The following is a 21,827-nucleotide window of genomic DNA, read 5'->3' as shown; positions in this document are numbered from 1 at the left end:
CATTCCAGTGGCTAACAAAGAATGGACGGTCACTGAATTACCTGAGCAAGAGATAATATCTAGTACAGGAATATTATCCAGCTGGCAAAGAACTAATGTTACTGGTTTACACCAGCCTCCAGGCAGAAATGGAGTCAAACATCTGTCACATCGCAGCAATTTTCATCTGGCTAATGGGCTGTTGGTTCTATATGCCAACTACTGTAACCACAGCTTACTTTAAAGTATTTCAGACCACTGCAAGATGATTTTCAGAATAAAAGGGTCTTAATCAGGTCTTAGTTGTTGCCCTTCCGCTATTCTCTATCAGTAATGGATGCAATGGAAAATACTTCAACCTTGGTAGGATCCTCTTCCGTTCCCTTCCTTCCCATAGAAAAGATACAAGATCCCTTCCAGAAAATATCTGAATGCATGAATGTCTCCAGTGGTTGCACATTTGGCAGAGGTTGCATTTAACTTCTCTTTAAAGTCTACAAGATTAATCATCTCCTGAGTCAAAGCATAAAAGTGACTACAAATGCAGCCCATTTGGTTACCATCAGGGTCTTCATAAGAATAAGGTCAGGCACTATATTGAAGGATGGTTGACAACAAAATTGCACTCAGTGACACTGATTCACTCCAGGACCTTGGTCATACCCTGTCCCTCATTCCTCCATCTGCAAATGATATTTTTCTACCTAGGCTTAGAGGGCTAACCATAAGTATTTGAGCTATACACAAATGCCACAAAAATAATGCAAATTTCTCTAGGTTGTAGCTTAATTTTGAACGATGGCATGAGCAATTTGCAACAGCAGTTGGTCCAGGGTGTCTATGATATCGGATCAATTCCCTTCATAATACGCTCATGGTGACTGTGAGATGGAAGATCATATACAGATCAGAAGCGTGGGCCTGATTTGTTCACTTGGTGAAATTTTTCACTAGGAAAAATGAAACTAGATTTCACAAACCACTATTTGCAGTTTAAGCCACCTTCTTGCAGAGTTGGAATAAATTGATTTGGGGCAAGGGAATCGGTGAAATTAATGCAAAATTCCTTCCTTCAAAAGTTTGTATGTGAAATATGTCTGTTTTCGTCCAGTAGCCTTTATATTTTCACACTACTAATGAATGAGCTCTTAATTGCCACAGTGAAGCTGTGTGGGGTTACTTCCCAGCGGAGGGTCTTGCCAAGGCCAGCTGAAGTTCTGTGTGTATTCCGCAGCTGATTAATGGAGGTTGCTGGTGTTAAACATAAATAAATAAGAGCCCCCCACACCAAGAAGTGTGGAGTTCAAGAAATGTGTAGTGCTCCCCTGAAGTCAAACAATTTTCTTCAAATTACAAAAGTTGACAGTGGATCAATACAATATCTCCTGATATATCCGTAGGAAATAGCCAGCTGCGGTCAACGTTACTGGTTACTAAGTGCCACCATTTTCCCCACAAAAAACAATTGGAATAGCTTTTCTTTGACATTAAGAAATCAGACTAGTTTTTCCCACCAATCTTGAAGTGCCACTTTGGAGCAATACAGATGTCTGTGTTCTTTTCTGTTACATGGAAACAAGGACTGTTCAGACTGATTTCTCCCAACAGGTTTTTTTTGGTCTTAAATATTTAAAGCTTGAAAATTCATTTTGATGTGGCTACAAGACACTTACATAAAGCACTAACATTGCATACCTCAGTTCTCCACTAGATTCAAAGCCATTACTTCTTTTGCATTATATAAGCCCTGGATATCCTTGGGCTTTGTGTGGTAGGAGTCATCTGCTTACTGAGATACTCTCTTAGAAGTTCAGTAGAAAAATGTGGGGGTTTTTGTTTTAAAATTAGGCAGGCCTTTTCAAGGTTGCCTACACCAAGGAAAAGATGAATAGAAAGTGCTCTTAAAAGTACCTCCTGTACGTGTACATAACAATTTTAAAGATAACATCTACATATGAGACTTACTGATTAAGTTGGTGGTAGATTTCAGTATAAATATATGACTGAATAGAGAAGATATGATGTACCAATATGAGTGCTGATTTGTCCCTGATCTGTGCAAGTAAACTGCAGAGGTACCTACTCATAATCTTTGAGTTATGTTAGTACACCACCAATGCTTTTACCAAGAGAAATTCTCTAAGAGATATAAACTATCTAAGAGATATAAACTATCAATGGAGTGGATGTGTCTACTGATTTTAAGGCAAAGTGAATGAAAGGAACAGCTTTATTTGAAAGCAAGAAGTTGTCTGAATGTTTGAATGTGGCCATTCTGGCAGCTATTTCTCCGGCCTGTTTTCTGCAAGGCAAAAGTGTCCTGTAGTTCTCCTTATAATAATATAGGCAGAATGACTTTCTCTTTTTTCCCAAAATGGAAAATGGGGTTCATCCCACAAGCTGCTACTTACCTCTGTAGATACCTAACAGCTGGGATTTCCAGAAATATGCCTAAAAAATGCCGTTCTTTGTTTCCTGGTTTCTCAGTTGGTTAATCTATTTCTAAATTTTATTTGAAAAACTTTTCTGGATGGACTGACAGCCTTCCAGGTGGGATGGGGACCCTCAAGTCTCCTGGCCTTTCTCCACCACAGAACATTCAGACCCTGGGATGGGCACTGGGAGATGCATCTGTATTTCTGAACAAGAGAGGCCAGGAGGGATCCTTCGCCAAATAGTGCCAGTTGCCTGACATTCACACTGCTAGCTCCCCCTCGAACAGACTGGTGTGCCTACACTACATAGCACTGGTGTGTGGGTGTGCCTCGGTTCAAACTATCTAAAATCATGTTAAATCTTTTTTATGGCTCTCTACAACAGTATTTTAATAATAATAATTAAAAAAAAATTAGGGTGTTTGAAATGAGATCATTCAAGGGACAAGGCCTGTTGGGATGGAGGACTACATGAGGTGGAGAGGTCTGGACCTGACACAGGTTTGTCCATTCTGTCGTTCAGGAGAGGTCACTGCTGACCGGTCACATTGACTCAATGGCTTGCTTGTGAAATGCAGAGGTTGCAGGGTTGCATTGATTCTTTATATACACATTTACTTTTATAAACTCTTGAATTTTCCAGAAAGAGTGCAATTTTAAGCTATCATATTAACTGTTGTTTTATTACATTCCCCCAAAAAATATTTAAAAGTGATCTTTTTCTGAGTTTCTTACTATAAGCATGCCTGCTTATACGGTTATGATCACGTTTTACTGTAATTTGAGCTGGAATAAACAATGAATAATGTCAGAAGAGATTACTTCATGTGTAAATTAAATCAAAATTTATCAACTTAAACCACCAGGTACTTAAAAAAAAATAATCATCTAGCATTTTTTTATGGTTTTGACGCTACTGGTGGGATTCTTCTCCACTTACGTTTGTTAGTAGCCTCACTTATAGTCACAGTGAAAGGAAGAGGATGGGTGTCTCTGGAGAGTGATTCATTCCAGTCTAAGCGTCTAAAACAGGTTGGATGAATTATATTCTAGTAGTGTCTATCTCTTCACAGACTAATGAAGAGATAGGTGGTTCTCAACTTTTGATCTGGGAAAGGCAAATAAAAAACCCAAGACTTGCCAGCAGAACTGCTGACAGGAGAATTCATACTGCTTTTGGAAAAGCTGTGAGATCCACAAACTGAAAAAAGTCGAAAATTCTAAATGGAGTCTGGATGACACACTAAGACTGAACGCCTGCATTTGAAGTTGTGAATATAATGGGAAATACTGATTTATATCCAATTGATACACCTTGTTGTTTCCATATGAAAAATTAAGGATGGACTTTTGGGAAAAGTGAAATATTGAGAATCCATTGTAAGCTTTTTGCTGAAAATAAATGGGATATTGGGGAGATCTTCACTTGTTATACTACTAAATGGTCTATAAGTCATTTAGGTCTTACTGGGACTTCTGCCAGTGCAATACATCATTCTTTTTAATTAAAATACTAGTACTACCCAAAAGCACTAAAACCCATCAAAAATTTCAAAAAATCTTGTCCTTGTTAATGTGAAGTGTTACTTTGACTGAAGCAGGGACATGATTTTGTCCATGATATCATCCCAACAAGAAGTGACAATGTTTCATAAGGCATTACTGTATACGTGTGTATTTATATATACAAACCTATAATTTTTTTCAAGATGTGTTTAGAACAGCTATGTTACCATATTTAAGCACAGATCCTCTCATTTTTATGACGGAGTCATGCAATGCTTCTTTCCATAAGCTCACTCCTCAAACAAATAATTTATAAAGCGCTGTGTCTCAGGAACTGTGTTCCGATTAGTTTGTTTAGACACAACAGTTTTCATAACTGCCACTGCGCATTGAGTTTCTTATATTTGCTTTGGACAGCAAACTGCCAACTACCTGCAAGCGCTAGCAGCTTCGTACAATTTGTTTTGGCAAAAGGTCACCATGCAGAAAATTTTCTGTAAGATGTGGCAAGTCAGATTTCATACATACTATCCTCACTGGAACTAAGGTTCAAGTTCGTTGTTTCTATAAGACTCGTCAAAGCTAGAGCAGCAGAGACAGATATGCTAGTCAGGTCGCTCTATTCTTTCGCTGTTAAAGTTTGCTGCACTGTTTAATTTCTGATCTTGTTAAAGTCCTGTGTAGCTCCTACGGTTAAATTAGGTCTGATCATAGGAAGAGAACATTAAGTTAGATTTTATTCTCAGTTGCATTCAGAGCAATTTCATCAACTGAATTCAATATATTTACTTTTATGTAAATGAGTTCAGATTCAGGCTCGTATAGTTTGGTTTTATTTTTGGAAGGAAAATTTAGCAGTTCACATTGACACCCAATAACCCTTCTTTTATCTGTACATCACTGCAGAAGCAAATGTTGTTTTCTGTTCTCCTCTGTTGTTATGGCAGCATATTTTTCAAGATATCATAGTAGTCTGTTTCCTACAGATTCTACCATTTTGTCTTATAAAAAAGCCTCATAGATAACAGGTGTATGTCCAGCCTGAGGTAAATCAGATTAAAGAGATGAATGCCTTGAACAGCATCTAGAAGTATCCAGATGCTGATACTGACATTTTCTAATTCTCTTGTTCTTCTTTCAGGCTTCATTCCCCAATACCTTTGCTTTGTTTCCCATTACCTTTACCAGCAATGACTTTTTGAGTCGGACTTCTGGATGGGCCACGATGCTCTACCCACACAATATGATACTCTTGCCTGCCGACTTAAATGTGGATCTAAGGTAGGTTTTAAACATGTCAGTGAATGCTTTGCTGTGCACAGAGTCAGGGAAAGACACCAGGAACCATATGTGAGTCCAAAATACCCTGTAACTCATGGGACAGAACCTCCCTGGCATCCTGGAAAATGGTGTTACTTTACAACAAAATAAGAACCACTTAGACCCAAGAGCAGTAAGGTCCTGAGGTTTGCTGGTTCACAAGGAATTGAAGAATCCTCTGTACGCAGATATTTTAAGGAAGTGCATTGATCAGGTCATTATTCTGACACTGACGCTGCAGACATTTGTAATCATGAGTAACTTTATGTTTAAGTGGCACGCTGCCACTAATGAAAGCATTCACAAACATGCTTTTTTTATGTAAGTCTCTCTATTTCAGTTACTCAACCATTTGCAACACCAAAGAAAAGCTTAAACTGGAAGGCAGAGAACATTCCCACCCACAGCAGTCTCAGACCTCCTGGTTAGGGCTCTTTCTGGGGAAGTGGGTGATGCAGTTTAGAACTCAGCTTGTTAAATGTTAATCAAGTTACCCTTTTGTTTTTGTGTAACAGGCTCATACTCCTACACCCATTCACAGATGCGTGTTCCCAGTCCTCGTCAGAATTTCTTTCCCCTCAAACAAAGCCAACAGACTCAGCATTTCATGCAACTGTGGAAGCAAAAAACTCTTGAAGGAGTCATAGGACAGGGAAAAGAATTAGGTGGAAAAGGAAGGAGGAGAACTCCTGAGGTGTTTTGGCTGATGATAAAATAAATGTTTCCATAAGTAGCAGACCCACCTCAAGACATTTTGTCACTCCTCCAGCTTCTTGTTCCTTTCCTTGTCCAGTCAGGTTTTAATCTATTACTTAGGCCAACAGATGAACTTGTTTTGTGTGTGGCAGTTCTCTGCTTCCTAACTAAGAAAAAAATCCTTTAGGGAGAAGGTGAGAAGAATGCATTTTTCTTGATTGGTTTGAAATTGATTGCCAGTTGTGCTTACAAGGCAAAATACAATCCTGGCATCTTTATTCTGAACCTCCTCAAACTGAAGTGGTGACTGAGTTAAGACTGTTGCTTCCCTGGTGAATTCTTTAACCACTAGGCTATAAGATGAAATGGTACTTGCTACCAGTTGTTTCCAGAAAGAAAAAGGTGCACTGTCCTCACTTCCTTGAAAGAAAGGACAGTGACACTGATTTTCTGAAGCAAGTTCTGACTGTGGCTTCCCAGTGAACATAAATGCTTTTCTAGAGGTCTAGATGCTGCACTTACTCTCCAGTAGTCACATCGATAGCCATTTTTTTTAAGTTAGAACTCAAGGACCTTACTGTTAAGATTAAATGATTTGCTCATGGACAGTCATTGTGCTAGAAAAGCAAGAATTCAAGTTAGGAATAATTGTCTTCCTTGTCTTTTCCTCTAGTGACTACATTCCGGAGTGAAATATCAAAGTGAGCACCAGAAGTTAAATCCCATTAGTGCTGCGAGTTATGGCCGTGCTGTAGGAGAAACAGAGGCAGAACAAACGCAGAAACAAACTTTCATGAAAGTCTAGGGTGAAGGCTGCATTCCTGCCTCATCACATCATTTTGTTTCTTCCATTTTTTGTTACTTTATGTTTCCATGTCCTTCAGAGGAGCATGTTTTATCGGCTAAGTGTTAGGAGTCAGAACAGTATGTCCGGCTTTCTTGTGGTCTTGCTCTTTAGGGAAGCCACTTACAGTTTTCCACATGCCACTCATATGACAGGTTACTAGTACTTATTCATAGCTACAGATAGAGCTAAGATAAGCTGCAAAGTGTTTTGATACTCTTGACTAAAAGGTGCTGCACAAAATGCAAATTGTTATTGTTTCTCTTCTCTTCATCATGACACCTCTTGGCTCCAATTTTACCACAGTATGGTCTTCTGTCTCTCCTTACAATTGTGTTATGCTGTTCTCCTTGCTCCCTCCTATCACCTCATCTTTCCTTCCACATCAAGGAGCCTTTCTCAGTAATAGTTCTGGCATTTGGGCATAAAGAGCATGCCCCACTCAGAAACATAATAATATTAAATCACTCTAAAATGCGGTTATCTTGGGTTCAGCTCTGGATGTCATTTGCAATAGTTCAATAGAATATTCAGTAGAATAGCTGATGATGGGCCTGATTTCTTTCACTTGTGTCAGACTTACCCCCACGTAACTCCATTGCCTCCAGCAGCATTCAGCTGATTTTAAATGAGTAGTAATGGAATAAATATAGCTGAGATTTTTAAGTGTCGATAGCAGATCAAGTGTGTACCACATCAGTGGGCTGCACATTTGCATCGTTACCAGCCAAAACAGTGAAGTCTCTGTGGAGCTCTACAGCCTCTGAAGGCCTAGGTAAAGCACATAAGCACTAAAGATAAAGCCTACAAGGCAGGTATTAATTTTTCAAAATTGAACAAGGGGAATTTGCCAATTTCAGGGAATACTGTAAGACCCTACTTACTTGGCAAAGCATTTCCATTTTAACAAATATGGGTGCCACTGATACAACATATTTCCTGTAACTTCTTTCCATGGGGAGTAGCTTAGAAGCACAGGGGAGCAAGAAAATTCCTGGTGTTAATTCACAATGTTCTCAATATAGAGGCATTAACTTGGGCATAAATACTGAGCCAGATAGGAGGATTCTCGCTAGGTTTGCATCAAATTATTTCCAACAACATTTGCTATTTACATAACATTAGTAAAATATTTTTAGATGCTCTAACTAAATTAGTCACTGTGATATCAATGAAATCAGATTTCTATCCAAAGAAATTTCCTAAAGGTTTTCTAATAATTCTTAGATATAGAAGTAAAGACCTATAAAACTATTAATTATTGAAAAGCACCAAGAGGCAACCTAAGAAATTAGATTTCAACTAATTTCTTTAATCAAAGTATTCAAAACCAGCTTCTGATTTTTAACGAAAGACTCCTTGAAACAATGATAATCAATGTGGACTTGGGCTAGGGAGGTCACACTTAACTAACTTAAGGAATTTTTTTAAGATATTACTGCCATGCTAGATAAGAGAAATTCAATGCATGTACTATACTTAGATTTTAAAAAGGCAGCTGACAAGGTTCTATACCAGAGATAAATTGCTTAGGTAAAGTCATGGAATGGCAAGAATAATAGGGTAATGGACAAAACACTGGTATAATAGCAGAACACAAAAGGATACCTGAAGATGGACGTTTCATCCTATTAAAGAAGAAAGAAGTGGATTAAATATATAAACTCAGAATAAATTTGAAGACTCACCATCTAGATCTCCCAGAGTGGATGGTGTGCATGACTAGGAAAGGGAAACCAGACATTGAGTGAATCCATTTTTGTGCTTATTCCACTCCTCACAGGGCAGGAGGTGTATAGACCTGCCAAGGATGGTCACGCAGATGGAATTTAGTTCTGTTTTGCCTGCCATTATTGGACCAAGGTAACATTTATGATGGTAGATAAACAGTTATTTAAACAAAGACAAATCTTCTAAGTTGTCAGTCATTTTTAATGTCAGGCAAGCAATGACTAACAGAGGGTTCTTCCAGCTCCCCCTGTGTTCCACAAAGCAATGATAGGCATCAGTGTTCTTCCCAGGAGCAAGGAATGAGGAAGAAGGAGTGGGTCTGAGGCAAGGGAAAGCTGAGCCACCGAAGCCAGCAAGTAATGGGTCTGCAAGTAAATTGAAATGCAAACTCTGCATGGTTACTGGTGCACAGAGCAGGGGGAGGCCGTGTTCGCAGAGCAGATCAAAGATTCTCCTACTCCCTTCCTCCAAATTCTGCTCTGCAAAGCTCTTCCACTTGGTGCTTGTGCGGGATTCACTTCTATACCATAAGTGGCACGTATTTTCCTGTAAGATGTAAGTAAACTCTTGAAGTCAAGCATAAATACAAATATGTAGTGCATATTTGAAGTAAATGTGAATCAACATGGTATTACGCTAGTGCTCCACCGATAAGAAGAATTGCATTAAATTCTGGTAGCACAGCGTAACCAAACAGTTGTGTATGGGACAATGACGGGGAAAGAGCAAAGAGCATCTGTGAGGTCAAGAAATAGGTATGTCTATTTGTGGAGGAAAAAAAAAAATTGAGGGAAAAAGACCACAGGGCAGACGTGTTGGTCTGGATAAGACTGCATGGTCTTATGTCTTTATTAACTAGTTCTAGGTGGATGAAGTTCTTAAACTATGTAAGTAAAAGCATTCTAGGAATACTTTGAACGAATAAACAGGATAATTATTACAAAAATGGTACTCACAAAGCTTAATCCATTTTTTATTAAATGCAGAAGTTTTACCAGCGTAACATTAAGAATGATATTTTAACTGAAAGATTTAAACCAAAGGTTTCTTCAGAACCTCTCACACTATCCCCATGAGTATATGCATAACAATAGGCTCTTTCATTATGTACAGGGTTTTTGCATCAGTCACTGAATAATAATTATTGTCTACTGTACCTTCACCCCAGCCTACCTGGAGTTTCACAACATTGCAGCAGAAAGTTGATTTCTGAATAGGCAGCTCCTCAAACAGGCAGTGATCTACCAGATGCTAAGAGGATACGCAGAAACATGAGGGAGGGCTTAAGCCAGTATACAGGAGAGAAACCAGATGTGTGAGAAACATTACACAGGCACTGTCAAAAACGAGGAAAGAAATAGCCTGAAGAAGCAGATGGGTGGACAAGGTGACAATAATATCAAACAACAAAATAGACAACAAAATGCCTAGAGAGAGGGGAAAAAAAAATAAAAAAATAAAAACTCACAATACTTGAAGAGATAAAAACAGGTAAATATGAAAATATTTGAAAATAATGAGGCATTCGCAGGTTTTTCTAAGAGGTGCGTATGCAAATTCAAGAAGCATAGTAAAGATAACATCAATAGTAATAATAGTTATAGCTCTGAATTTACCAGGGTCTCAAACAGGTTAATGACTGTGATGTATGACTGTAGCTAGAGTTATATATGGCTGCAAAATGAAAGGTAGAAATACCTAGATGTTTTTAGGTACTGTTTGGAAACTTAATCTTCAAGTACATAGAAATTTTAAGAAGAGTTATACAAATACATTGGTACAATCTTAATTGATCTACAGAATTTTTAAAAAGGCATAAAAGCATCCATTCACAAAGACCTACTGATTTTGTTGATACTATACAAACACTAATGTTATATCTTTAACATTTAGTTCACGATCATACAGAAGTCATGTATAGATAAGCCATAGTTAAGTTGATTTGCAGCTGTTACTAATTGGTTATAGCTGTATTCAGTTTTCAGTGGACATTAAGGTTCCGCCCACAACACTGGAAAGTGTTGAATGGATTTATAATTTAGGTATTTTCTCTCAAAAATCTCAACAGACACTGGGAGGAAGAAGAAGAATACCAGCCTTGAACAGCTTCATTGATACAACAGACTTGATCAGTGCCTGATAAATGTTGATACTCAAGCAAGGCAAGTGTTTCAAGAGCTTTTTCTATGGTTCTTTACATCTCATTTACATTAATTAAAATAACTGACCAAGTACAGAGTACATTAGAATCCAATCTACTGTATCTTTGGAAGGCATAACATCTTTGGGTAGCATTAGAGAAGGGAGCTGGCTAAGGGGAATTTGGTTATTTACAGCAGGTTGGGGGCCAGGGAAAATTGCAAAATGAACACCAAGTAGGCAACAACATAGAGGAAAAAGAGGAGCAAAACTTAAAAAAAAAAGTTGGTTGCATTGCTTTCTTCCACAATTCCTATAATAATTTTTAACAGAGTGACTTCTGAGTTACATTGTTGTAAAAGAAAAGAGAAACCAGGATTAAGTTAGGATAAACTGACTAATAAGAACAAGACATCAGTGAAAGCAAGAATAAGGCCTCAAAAAGATAGTGAAAGTAATTTATTGACAGCCTAGGTAGGCATTGCTAAAAATTTTAATGAATTCTGAGCCCCAGTGTTCACAAAGGAGGATTGGGAACAGATGCCAGAAACAGACATAAATTTAACAGCAGAGGTGGAAGGCATACTGAAGAAACTCAAGATCATGCCAGAAGAGGTGACCTAGAAATTAGAACATTTAAAGACTGACAAAACTAAAGGACCAGAAGGTACACATTTGATGAAGCGTCCCAGAAGAGATAGGGAAACCTTTAGCAAGTTTATTTATAATCTCTTTGGAATTGAAAAGGGCAAAGTAGCACATATTTAAGAAATGATCTAGCTAAAATCTAGAAAGCTTGACTTGTAAGATGAAAGGTGAACCAAATACTTTAAAAAGTAAAGACAACAATTAATTACATGGATTTTCTAAAGCTGTATAAGGCCACTTGTGTGAATTTCACAATGACTCAGAAGTGCATTTCTACCTTAAAAACCGTATGAATGGTTATTTATCTACTAAACTTCTAAGTTCTATGTTTCTTAAGTTCTGTGCACTCTTTCTCTGTTAATGAGCTCTATAAAATGACAGGTGATCACTGGTAGCATATGTAAATACTAGAGACTTTACTATACAGTTCTAATAATAAGAAGACATTGAAAGCATTGGATCACGTCTTCTGAGAGGAAAAAACCTGTAAGATGTCAAACAGAATTAACAATGAAATCGAGCCTAAAAATACAAAAAAAAAAAAAGGATGGAGACTAAATTGTAGGCTTTGTTCCTTCTCCTCTGAAGAAGCTGTTATTTTGTGACTCTGACAGGACTGAGTCCCCACAATTCAAGAAAAAGGTGGACAGACTGGAGAGGGTCCAAAGGAAGGCCATGAAGACGATCAAAAGGCTGGAGAACCTGCCCTATGCAGAAAGATTGAAGGAGTTAGGTCTTTTCTCTCTGGTGAAGAGAAGACTCAGGGTCAACTTTTCACAGTATCCTAGTACTTAAAGAGCAGCTATGAAAAAAAGGCTCTCCCTTCACAAGGAGCCAGATGGAGCAGACAAGGGTCAACAGGTAAAAGTTGCACCAGGAGAGGTTTCATCTTGATCCGAGAAAGGATTTTTTCTATGGCGAGAACAATCAGTCACTGGAACAATCTCCCCAGGGACGTGGTGGAGTACCCGTCCCGGGAGCTATTCAAGATGCAATTAGGCAGGGTGCTAGATAATCTCATCTAGGCTCCCTTTCCCGTGAGAGGTTGCACCAGATGATCTTTCAAGGTCCCTTCGAACCTGGGCTGTTCTATGATTCTATTCTATGATGAACTGGTTCATTTGCTGTATCCCTTCAGTGAGCTGTGGAAATGTATAGTCATATGGCAATACTGAGAAAATGCTCACTAATACACACAGCCATATATCTTCAGTTTTGTGTGCTGGAAACACTTTTGGTATTCCATGGAGTTATCTGTGTCTCTGCTTCTGGCCATGTGCTTTTTTAGGGCTGAATCTGAGAGTGCCAGGTGTTTTCTCTGTAGTCCAGAATCTCCTAGCCCTGCACCACGCACCTGCACGATGCTTGAAATGGCTGTGATTTCCAGTCCCAAACTTCTGTTGCTTGATAGCTTTTCTTGAAAAATGTAAATCTGGCCGTGCATATTATTCATTAAACCTCTGAAAATACCAGCTCACTGAAATTTTCACTCATGCCTGATTTTATCAAAAGAATTTCCTGTGATATAAGCCTCTAATCCAGAAGTCTTATGAACTTAATTAAATTCAACAAAAAGAAACTACAACTACTACAGAATCGTGAAATTTTGCTTAGTTTGCAAAAAAGGGTTTAAAGAAAATCAAATGGATTAGAAGAGACCACAGCTACAGAAAAATTATTTCTTGAGTTCCTACCAAAGTTTTTTCAGGGAACCCAAGAGAAGTTTGCTGCAGGCCTGGTGATGTATGGTACTGGCAGTATGTTACGTTAATGTCCCAAGAATTGACATGTATATTATAAAAGGTAGTTATAAGTTCTAACAGTTGTGAATGAGGGAAGTCTCAGACAAGTATAAGGCCAAAGTATCACTATTAAGACAGATTTTATTCTCCTTATATAAAAGTAACCTGAAACACAGTATGTGCAGTAACAGGCTGAAATTTGATGACTGCACAAAACTGGAAAATAAGTCAAAATGAATGAGGTGGACACTAAAATAAAGAGCGGTTGGAAAGGCTAAGACCAAGGACAGATATATGGTTATGAAATAATACAGAAAAATGTAAGAGAAAGACACTGAAGATGAAAAGAAAGATTTTCAATTTTCAAACAGCAATACAGAAAATCTAGGGGTAGTGGAATATATCACGTAAACCTTTGACCCTTTGCTTATAAGCAGTAAATTGTAAGAAAGTGAAACCAGGGCCACATAAGAAGGCTTGGGAAATGTAATTGAGTGGGAATTATTTGACTGATGTATAAATGGGACCGGAAAAATAGTGTTTTATTTGGCATAAAACTCACAAATAATGGGTTACAAATATCAAATAAGGAAATTCTGATAAGGAGTGTATTCTATCTTGGGAGAGATTTCATTGACATGAACAGGCTTCTGCATATCTCTCCATAAAAAATAAAGCTGACATAACCCAGGTAGCTTTCACTTGTTTTTAGCTAGCATTCTGATTACCTTAACCAATACCTCAGGTAGTTTATCATGTTATACTGTTCAAGTCAGTGAATGGAAGTTCACTGAAGTTCCCCTTTTGGGAAAAAAATGCTTGCCCCAGTGCCCAGAATAAATGGGTAGTCTTTTGCTGAATAGCTGCATCCACCCCCATGACTAATCTCCCAAGATGTTATCATTGTACTTTTGCTGTAGGTCTCCCCACAGGAACAAGTTGTCCTTTATCCAGAGGTATGCTCAGTTTTGGGACTGCTGCACCTGGGGCTAGGTTATCCAAGATCTGAGTGTTCTGCCATCAGTTTGAGCAGCAGAGCTGAGATATCTCAGCAGCAGTCAGGAAATGTGTGTCCCAGAAGGCAGGAGAAGGTTTGTTTCTCAGTGGATGGTTCTTCCTCCGAAAGTTTCTGGCCTCCTTTCCCCTGTAATGGTCCTGGGTCCACAGAGACCCAGAATGGCATCTGTGCAGCTTCCTCTGAATTCTTTTTCTACAAAATACGTCTAGTTTATTACCCCAAAAGTGAATGTGAGGTTTATGCTTCTGTTTTACTTCACTGAGATTGTCTTGTGAAGTGGTTGGAGTATCTGGTGTACATAGCCCAGTAGACCCCCAGTTTGAACCCCTGTACACAATGAGGTGAAGGCCTGGATGAGAATGTGACTAGTTGTTCCTGGTTCTTTTGCCTGTCTTCAGATATCTCGTGTTGTCCCGTACATACGGCAGAAACGCAGAGTATAAACAAGTTAAAAATCCTGGGTTGACTCCAAACCATCATCACTTACCCACATGTCTCTCACATGAACATGTGATTTACCAGCAGGTAGTTCAGTGAATTTCAATGTAACCTAACAGACAAAGCAAAGTCATTAGACACACCGAACACTTTGCAATATTTTTAATCTTTTAACTATAATTAATAAGTGTGGTTAACAGGTTCTTGTGAAATGGTACAGTGGAAAACACAGAGAAAAGGCAGTGGACTTTTTTTTTTGAGAGAGAGATCCGCTTTTTATAGTAATTGGGATATAAACACCTAAAATCAGGGTTTTATACTAAAAGGGCAAGCTAACCTTACTAATGGTGATTACTCACTGTATAATAGAAAAGGAAATAAAAGCTTTTTTATAAAATGTATCAAATCCTAAGAGTGCTGTTAAACTCATTAAAGAAAAAATGAAGTTAGAGAAACTGGTCTTATTTTTTTTCACTCCCAGTAGAGTTCATTTCTACTTCAACAACTAAGCCAAGGTCACATTTAACTCACTTCAATTTCACCCAGTGCACAAGCTAATGTCAATAGTACAGCTGCCATGCAGAGCTAAAGACTGATGGTTAGACAAAGCCATTTACACAAGGCTGGGTCTTTCATCTTCTCTCAGCTAGTGACATAAGAAAGCACTGAGGTTATTCTCAACTAGAGACTAAAACTGGCATATTAGAAAAAATGTTATTCTCCTTAGCTGTCACACAAAGGATCTGAAGAAATGTAGAAATGTTTTTTTCCTTGGTCATCTAGGGAGATCACAAAGTGACTCTAATAGCCTTCACTCTGAAATTTTCACATGGTTTAAGTGATTGCCAAGTCTGATATTTTCCATTTACACTTCATTGCCATCAGAAAAAGAAAAAAATCAATATACCTACCTACTCAAGTGTGTCACAGGATGAGCTTATAAAAGAAGACATCAGTCTTTTTAGGGCATGAAAAATATACTTATTCAAATATATCTTATTTAAAATGACATAAATTGCAGTGGTTAGTCAAGATTCGATTTCCTCTAAAATATAAGACTTAAAATATTCCCCGACTTGCCAAGGAATAAGAATCCTTCAAACTGTTGATATGTACAAATGTACTCGTTTTCTCTTGTCAGTTATACCCGCTGCAGTGTACCAATATTAGTGACTAGCTTCAGGAATTTTAAAGGGGAGGTGAGATCTAACATATTATCACATTTCTCCGAGACGGTACAAATAACTGGAACCTTGCCAAAACATGGGAGTAGTAGCTTCTTTTTTCTATTATTTCAATGTTACTAAGTATGTGAATTTGAGTTGCCTTAGCTTGTTGGCCCTAATGCGAGTCCACATGATGTCATGCAGGTCTAACAAGCTGAAACACCCTGAGCAGAGCTATCTCCCCTTTGCATGCTACAGCTCTTACATATCTTATCTGTCCTGTTAAAGATTTCTAGCGATTTCCATGCAGCAATATGCAATGTCTTTGTTTTGGATTAATAAAATATCATAGGTACAGTGGAACCATCTTGTCAAAGATTGGACTGCTTGGCCGTTGTCAAGAACATTTGACAAGTGAGAGCCAAATTTGTCCCTGACTGTTCTGCTCTCAATGGAAGCTGAAAGGTCATCATTCACCTTATGATGTCGTTTCAACTCCATTATCTTTTCTACCTTGTTTTAGCACCTCTCTCTGGCAAAGGGAGTGAGTAAGTTGTTGAAGAACTGAGATGGTATTTCAGGCTATCTGCCAGCAAGTGCTAAATAATAATGGAATTTGTTTGCTTACAAATTGAGCAATTGAATTTAGACATTAAGCAGGTCACCTCTGTGATTTTTGCCATCCCCAGCTGGTCAATCATCTAAAAAGGCAGAATTACTAGGGCCAATCCCGAAACTCTTTCCCCCATGTGGTAGCACAACATACCAACCATAGAGCTACTAGGCCATCCCCCACAGTTACAAGTATTTCAAGGTCAATTTATCAATTTAACAGCTTCATCTTCTTAATCACTAAACTTCTGTCTCTTTGAGCTTGTGCTGAAAGACTGTGGCTGCTAATTAAAATGGAGCTTTACTAGCAAGTACACAAATTAGATCCTGTCAGTAAGTTTATTCTAACTATTGGTCATTTCTAAATGCCTTTTTAATCCCCTAATTTTTACATTAAAATTCAAAAGCCTAACAATCTTAATCACCCCTACATCAAATTCATCATTAAGAACAGGAAGCCAGATGGTATAATTTTGATTTACCGGACTTCAGCGTGAATTAATGTACTGAGTGCCGATAATGAATACATCAAACCTGATATTGCAGAAACCTATGAATCTGGCATGTTAAATTAATAACACACTTTGCACAATGAAAGCATGTAAGCTCATATAAAACCGAGGAGTAATGGTCCCTTTTATTTTAAATGGTCTTTATTAGCCCGCAGTTTTGACTCTTAAAAGAAAAAATTAACATTGTGCTTAAGAAAGTTCTGTCTTTTTCATATCTGGTTTTTTTCATGTAGGCATGAAGTGAGATGAAAATAAAAAAACACCTGATTACCAACTTTATAGCTGTGAAAGATATATTGGTGGAGAAAGGGCCCCAGTGAATTGACTGAATCCATTCAATTTATGTTGAAATTATGGTTAAAAGTTTGACTGGCATGCTGAAATTCTCTTATCCCAAAATGTCATAGTACAATGTTGTTTACTCCATGGGATAGTTATTCATCGCATGGAGTATGTAATGAATTATGTAGATTATGCTTTTTTCTTTTATCCTTTTCTATCTATCTAATGTGTGTTGCTTCGTGTTCCAATATGCCTTTGTGCTGTATGATGAATATGAAACTGAATATCATTTTGTTGGAACGGAGGGTCAGGAATTGGTTCTACTAAAAAACAGAGCAATTGTACATTCGGAAATAGTTTCTATAAAAGAAGTACCAGGTAGATAAGGTCCATACCTACCACATTTTCTGATCATGTAGCTATTATAGTATGGAGGTGGCATAGAGATTAGCATTTTTGAAAGAGAATTGATGGATAGCAATTTTAAATATTCCAGAATATTTGAACCAGTGAGTAGCTTGTGTTCTAGCAGCGAGAGGCTACATAGGGCTAACATTACTTAAATACATAACTTCTGAGCATATTATTTTACATTTACTTAGCATAAATCAAAAATATGGCAGTCGTTACATATTCTGGTGGACCTATGAATACAAAGGACCCAACCTAATTCTTGTTCAAGACAAAATTGCCTTCAACTGTAATGACAGCAGGATCAGGATCAAATACTTAAACGGAGGACCTGCAGCTTCCTTTTCAGATATGTAGTGGCAACACAAATAGAAGTAGTTTGTCCAATATGAATTTTAGCTCTGAAGCCTGTCTGAGTTAGATAACTTCTAAATGAAATACCGTTCAGAATGGTTTTATACTGAATCATCTAAAATATACAAATGTAGGCCTGTAGACCATAAGCCAGAAAAGCATGATGAGAGCAGTCCCTATTTTGGAAACCACTGAGTGTTTGCTATAAAAGCATTTAGAGAGTTTGAAGATGCCTAGTCCAGGCCTGGGCAGGATAAAGCTGACTGAATAGGTTAACATGAGCATAAACACTTCCCTGACTTTATTCTGTCTCTCAATCTCTGCACGGTAAGTGAATGTTTCAACGGTCTCAGTGTAGCTGCAGGAAATATATTCAATATAGTGAGGCTAGGATAATACTAGGAAAAATGTTACAAACCTGAATTAGGTGCTACTTTCCAGATAGCTTTCCTTATTGCACGAGTGTGTTCTTGCACTTACCACTGTGGCATATAATTTGTATTACTTAGAGATAAACTGCTAAGATTGATTACTAAACAAAACAAGGGATGCATTACAGATTTGTCTAGAGAGGATATAAAAAACCTCTTATGCCTCTTCTTTTTATACTTTAGCGTTTTTACCCTTCAAAGAAGTAGTACTTTACTAATATTTGCGGAGGGAGGAGGAAGGTAGTTGTTCCCAAAAATAAAATTTACACTGCAAACCCTTCTAGCAACTTGAACAGAATAAGTCAGTTGCTCCCGTATGAAAATGTTTCTCACTCTTAAATCTCTAGCTGAAGCTCATTTGACAAACCTATTATAAAATGAATAAATGTAGCTCTGTGTGATTTGTCCATTGTCAACATGTTAACACACTTTATTTGAAGGTAGATTGATGAAGGGTGGCTGAAGGAGTTTACTCTCCTGAGTTATAGAATAGAAAACCCTTTTTTCTTAGCATTTTTCTTTTTTTCTTAGAAGTTCACAAGAGTAGATATACAATTATCCTCGACTTGCTGATGCAAAGGAACAGAGCATTTAGTTTCTTGTCACTGTCTCTGAAATTCCTAAAGGTACAATTAGCATTTCATTTGACATAATGTTGAAAGGTTCATAGATTGATCTTCCCTAAAATGCAGCAAGAATTTTTTGAAATGCAAATTTTGACATTTATTAACTTTTATTCCAGATCTGTTTATAGACTGTAAAACTGTGCATACATTTAACTCAAAGAAGCTAAAAGGACAATGTTTAGGTGGATACTCTGTGTTATAATAAAAGTCTATTTTATTGTTTCAACAATGAAATTTTTATTATCAGAGATTTATGATATCAGCACAGCAGTTTTTACTGCATGATTCACAGTGTTTTTATAGATGTATATTCAACAAAACAAGGAGAGAAATTGTACTGCAGTGCTCTCTCTCAGGAGTGCATTTCCCCATTGAAATAATGTCAGCAGTTTTCCACCTTCAAAGCCCTATGTTTTCAAATCAATTAACAATTCTAATTGTGCTGGAACAGTTGTTCACTTAGCTTGGCAAATGGGACAGGAAACATTATTTCCTTTCTTTGCCTAAAATGAAGACTTTAATCTTCTGAACCATATTTAACATATAAAAAACACACAACTGAAAAGTTAGGCAGTTTGGAAACTCACTCAATTGTAAATGTTTTTTTCCTCAGTGTTCAGGCCTTGGTAGAAGAATGGAGCAAGAGCACTACAGATTCCCCTCTGGGTGCCAGCATACCATCTTAGGATTCATTCTGAATATTTCAAGTGAGATTTGTATCTATCTGGACAGCTGTAAGAGTTATTGCTTTTGCAAGATGGTAAAACAAACACTGATTCTGACCGAACTCGTGATACCAGAATGCAGATCTGTATCGTGTTACACGGGGCTGACATAAAGTAAGTAATACAACATGCCAGAGCCAAGACTTAAAGGCCAAATTTACATTCCATTTTATTTATATACATATATATTGTGTGCTTGGATAGGGGCACAGTGAAAGATATAATTACTGTGACTTCATGCACAGACTAACATCCAACAGTTAAAATAAATACTCCTGTTTCTTCTGCAAACACCAAAGCGATTTACCAGATGGGCAAAATAATATTACCCCAGTTAGCAAATGGAACAGTGTCATGGTACAACGTAGAATTACGCAACAAGCCCTTTTCAGGACTAAAGAACTCAAGAATCTTGCAGTTGAACATCATGCATAGCGCTGTATACTAGGCAAAATGAGAATCCTCTAGCAAAAAAAACCCAAAAAGTACGAATACAAACTTAAGGTTCTATCTTTTCATAACACACTTGCATCACTCAGAAGGTCATCACAAAACCAGTAATAACGTGTGTTGTTCATATCAAGAGAAGCACTGAGTACAGAGTATCTGTATGAAGGATCTGGTGAGCGTTAACATGTGTATTTACCTCAGTCCTAACCTTGTGTGGGAACTTGCCAAGAACATGGTCATACCTTGTGCATGAAACTCCTGGGTGGTTAGAACATCATTTTTACCACAACTGTAGCCATGTCTCAGTGTAATCTAAGCAGTCTTCACATGTATAGCATTGTTGTCAGTACTGTTTCTAACATGATATTTATTCAGATCAATTCCAAGGAAGAGCTAGAACCAAATTTTGATTCCCATAGTTGTCTGGTTGGGGTTTTTTTTACTGTTTTTCTGTGGAGTCATTTAAATTTCTTCACTATTTATTTGTTTGCTTCTGTGATGGTGCATTTAGAGGTCAAAGTGAAAACAGCAGGAAACTTTTAGGAAATATTAGGAATTGAGGGTCTAGAGTTGAACTTATTTGAGTACACATAGACTACACAGTTTTTTCCCACCTCTTTCTCAGTTTAACGCTGATGCAATTGTTGTGCACCCTCATGATTAAACTTAATTGCTCACTGTTGTGGTGGACGATACTTTCTTATTGCACAACTTTGATTATTTACTGGTGAGGAAACTGTCTCATTTGTTGCATCTGCTAGAGGAATGGCATCATACAAAGATACCGGTTCTGGTATCATTGTCAGGTTTCTGTTTCAGAGCCTGAAACTTGACCCAAAAAAGAGTGAAAGCTAGATGAAACCAGTCAGAAACTATGGTGCCCCTGAGGTGGGCTGTGAGAAACAGGTGGATAATGGTCAGTACCTACTTGCCATTCATTAAATGATAATAGTATTTGGCATGGATTTAATTCTTTTTGTCTGCCTTATCATCATACACCTCTCTGCAGAGCTTGATATCAATTTCCTATTTTGTAAATGATGAATTAAACCAGACATTGTTCAGGGTACTTAGTCACTGTGACTACAGCATCTAAATTCAAGAAAGCCTGCCTGCCATCCAAGACTGCCAAATCTTCACTTTTTCTGTCCTCTCAGTGGTGATGCGTAGTCATAACACCTAAACTGGGTAATGATAGCAGGCAATATTAATGTGATTTGCTCAATGATTTTGTCTAAGCTGATAGCAGAGATTACAATAGAACGCAGATACACGTGTGATGCTGCAGAGGCATAGACATGTTTCACCCTGAGTTCTTATACTTTTGGAGCAGTAGTAGTCCTAAGAATAAACCTTGGCGCCTAAATTGAGACTTAGAAGGAAATGAGATCAAAACAGCACTCTTGGAAAAATTTTCCTCCACTGACCACCTTGATTTTTCACTTTCCAAGAACAGCTAGAGGCACACTATGATGCCCTAGTTCCTGCCTAATATTCCTTTTCATTTCAGAAATGGAGCCTTTCTCTGTTTAAGCTTCCTTGGGGCTCCTCTCGGTGTGTTTTCATACTGATTTTGTCCCAGCACGTCCAAGCTCCCCACAAAATACAACACAAAATGTGGTCTCCCTGAAAAAGGATTGTTGTTCTTTTTTTCCCCATGTCTATGGGCTAGAGCATCCCTACAGGCAGTCCCTGCTCCCTCACATCCTCCTGGGAGGAGGTTTTAGCCACTGGGACTGCAGCGTTTGCTGGCACCTCTGCT

The sequence above is a fragment of the Rissa tridactyla genome, chromosome 1, assembly GCF_028500815.1.
Source record: "Rissa tridactyla isolate bRisTri1 chromosome 1, bRisTri1.patW.cur.20221130, whole genome shotgun sequence".
In the NCBI taxonomy this organism is placed as follows: Eukaryota; Metazoa; Chordata; class Aves; order Charadriiformes; family Laridae; genus Rissa; species Rissa tridactyla.
Note: the sequence above shows the minus strand (reverse complement) of the source record.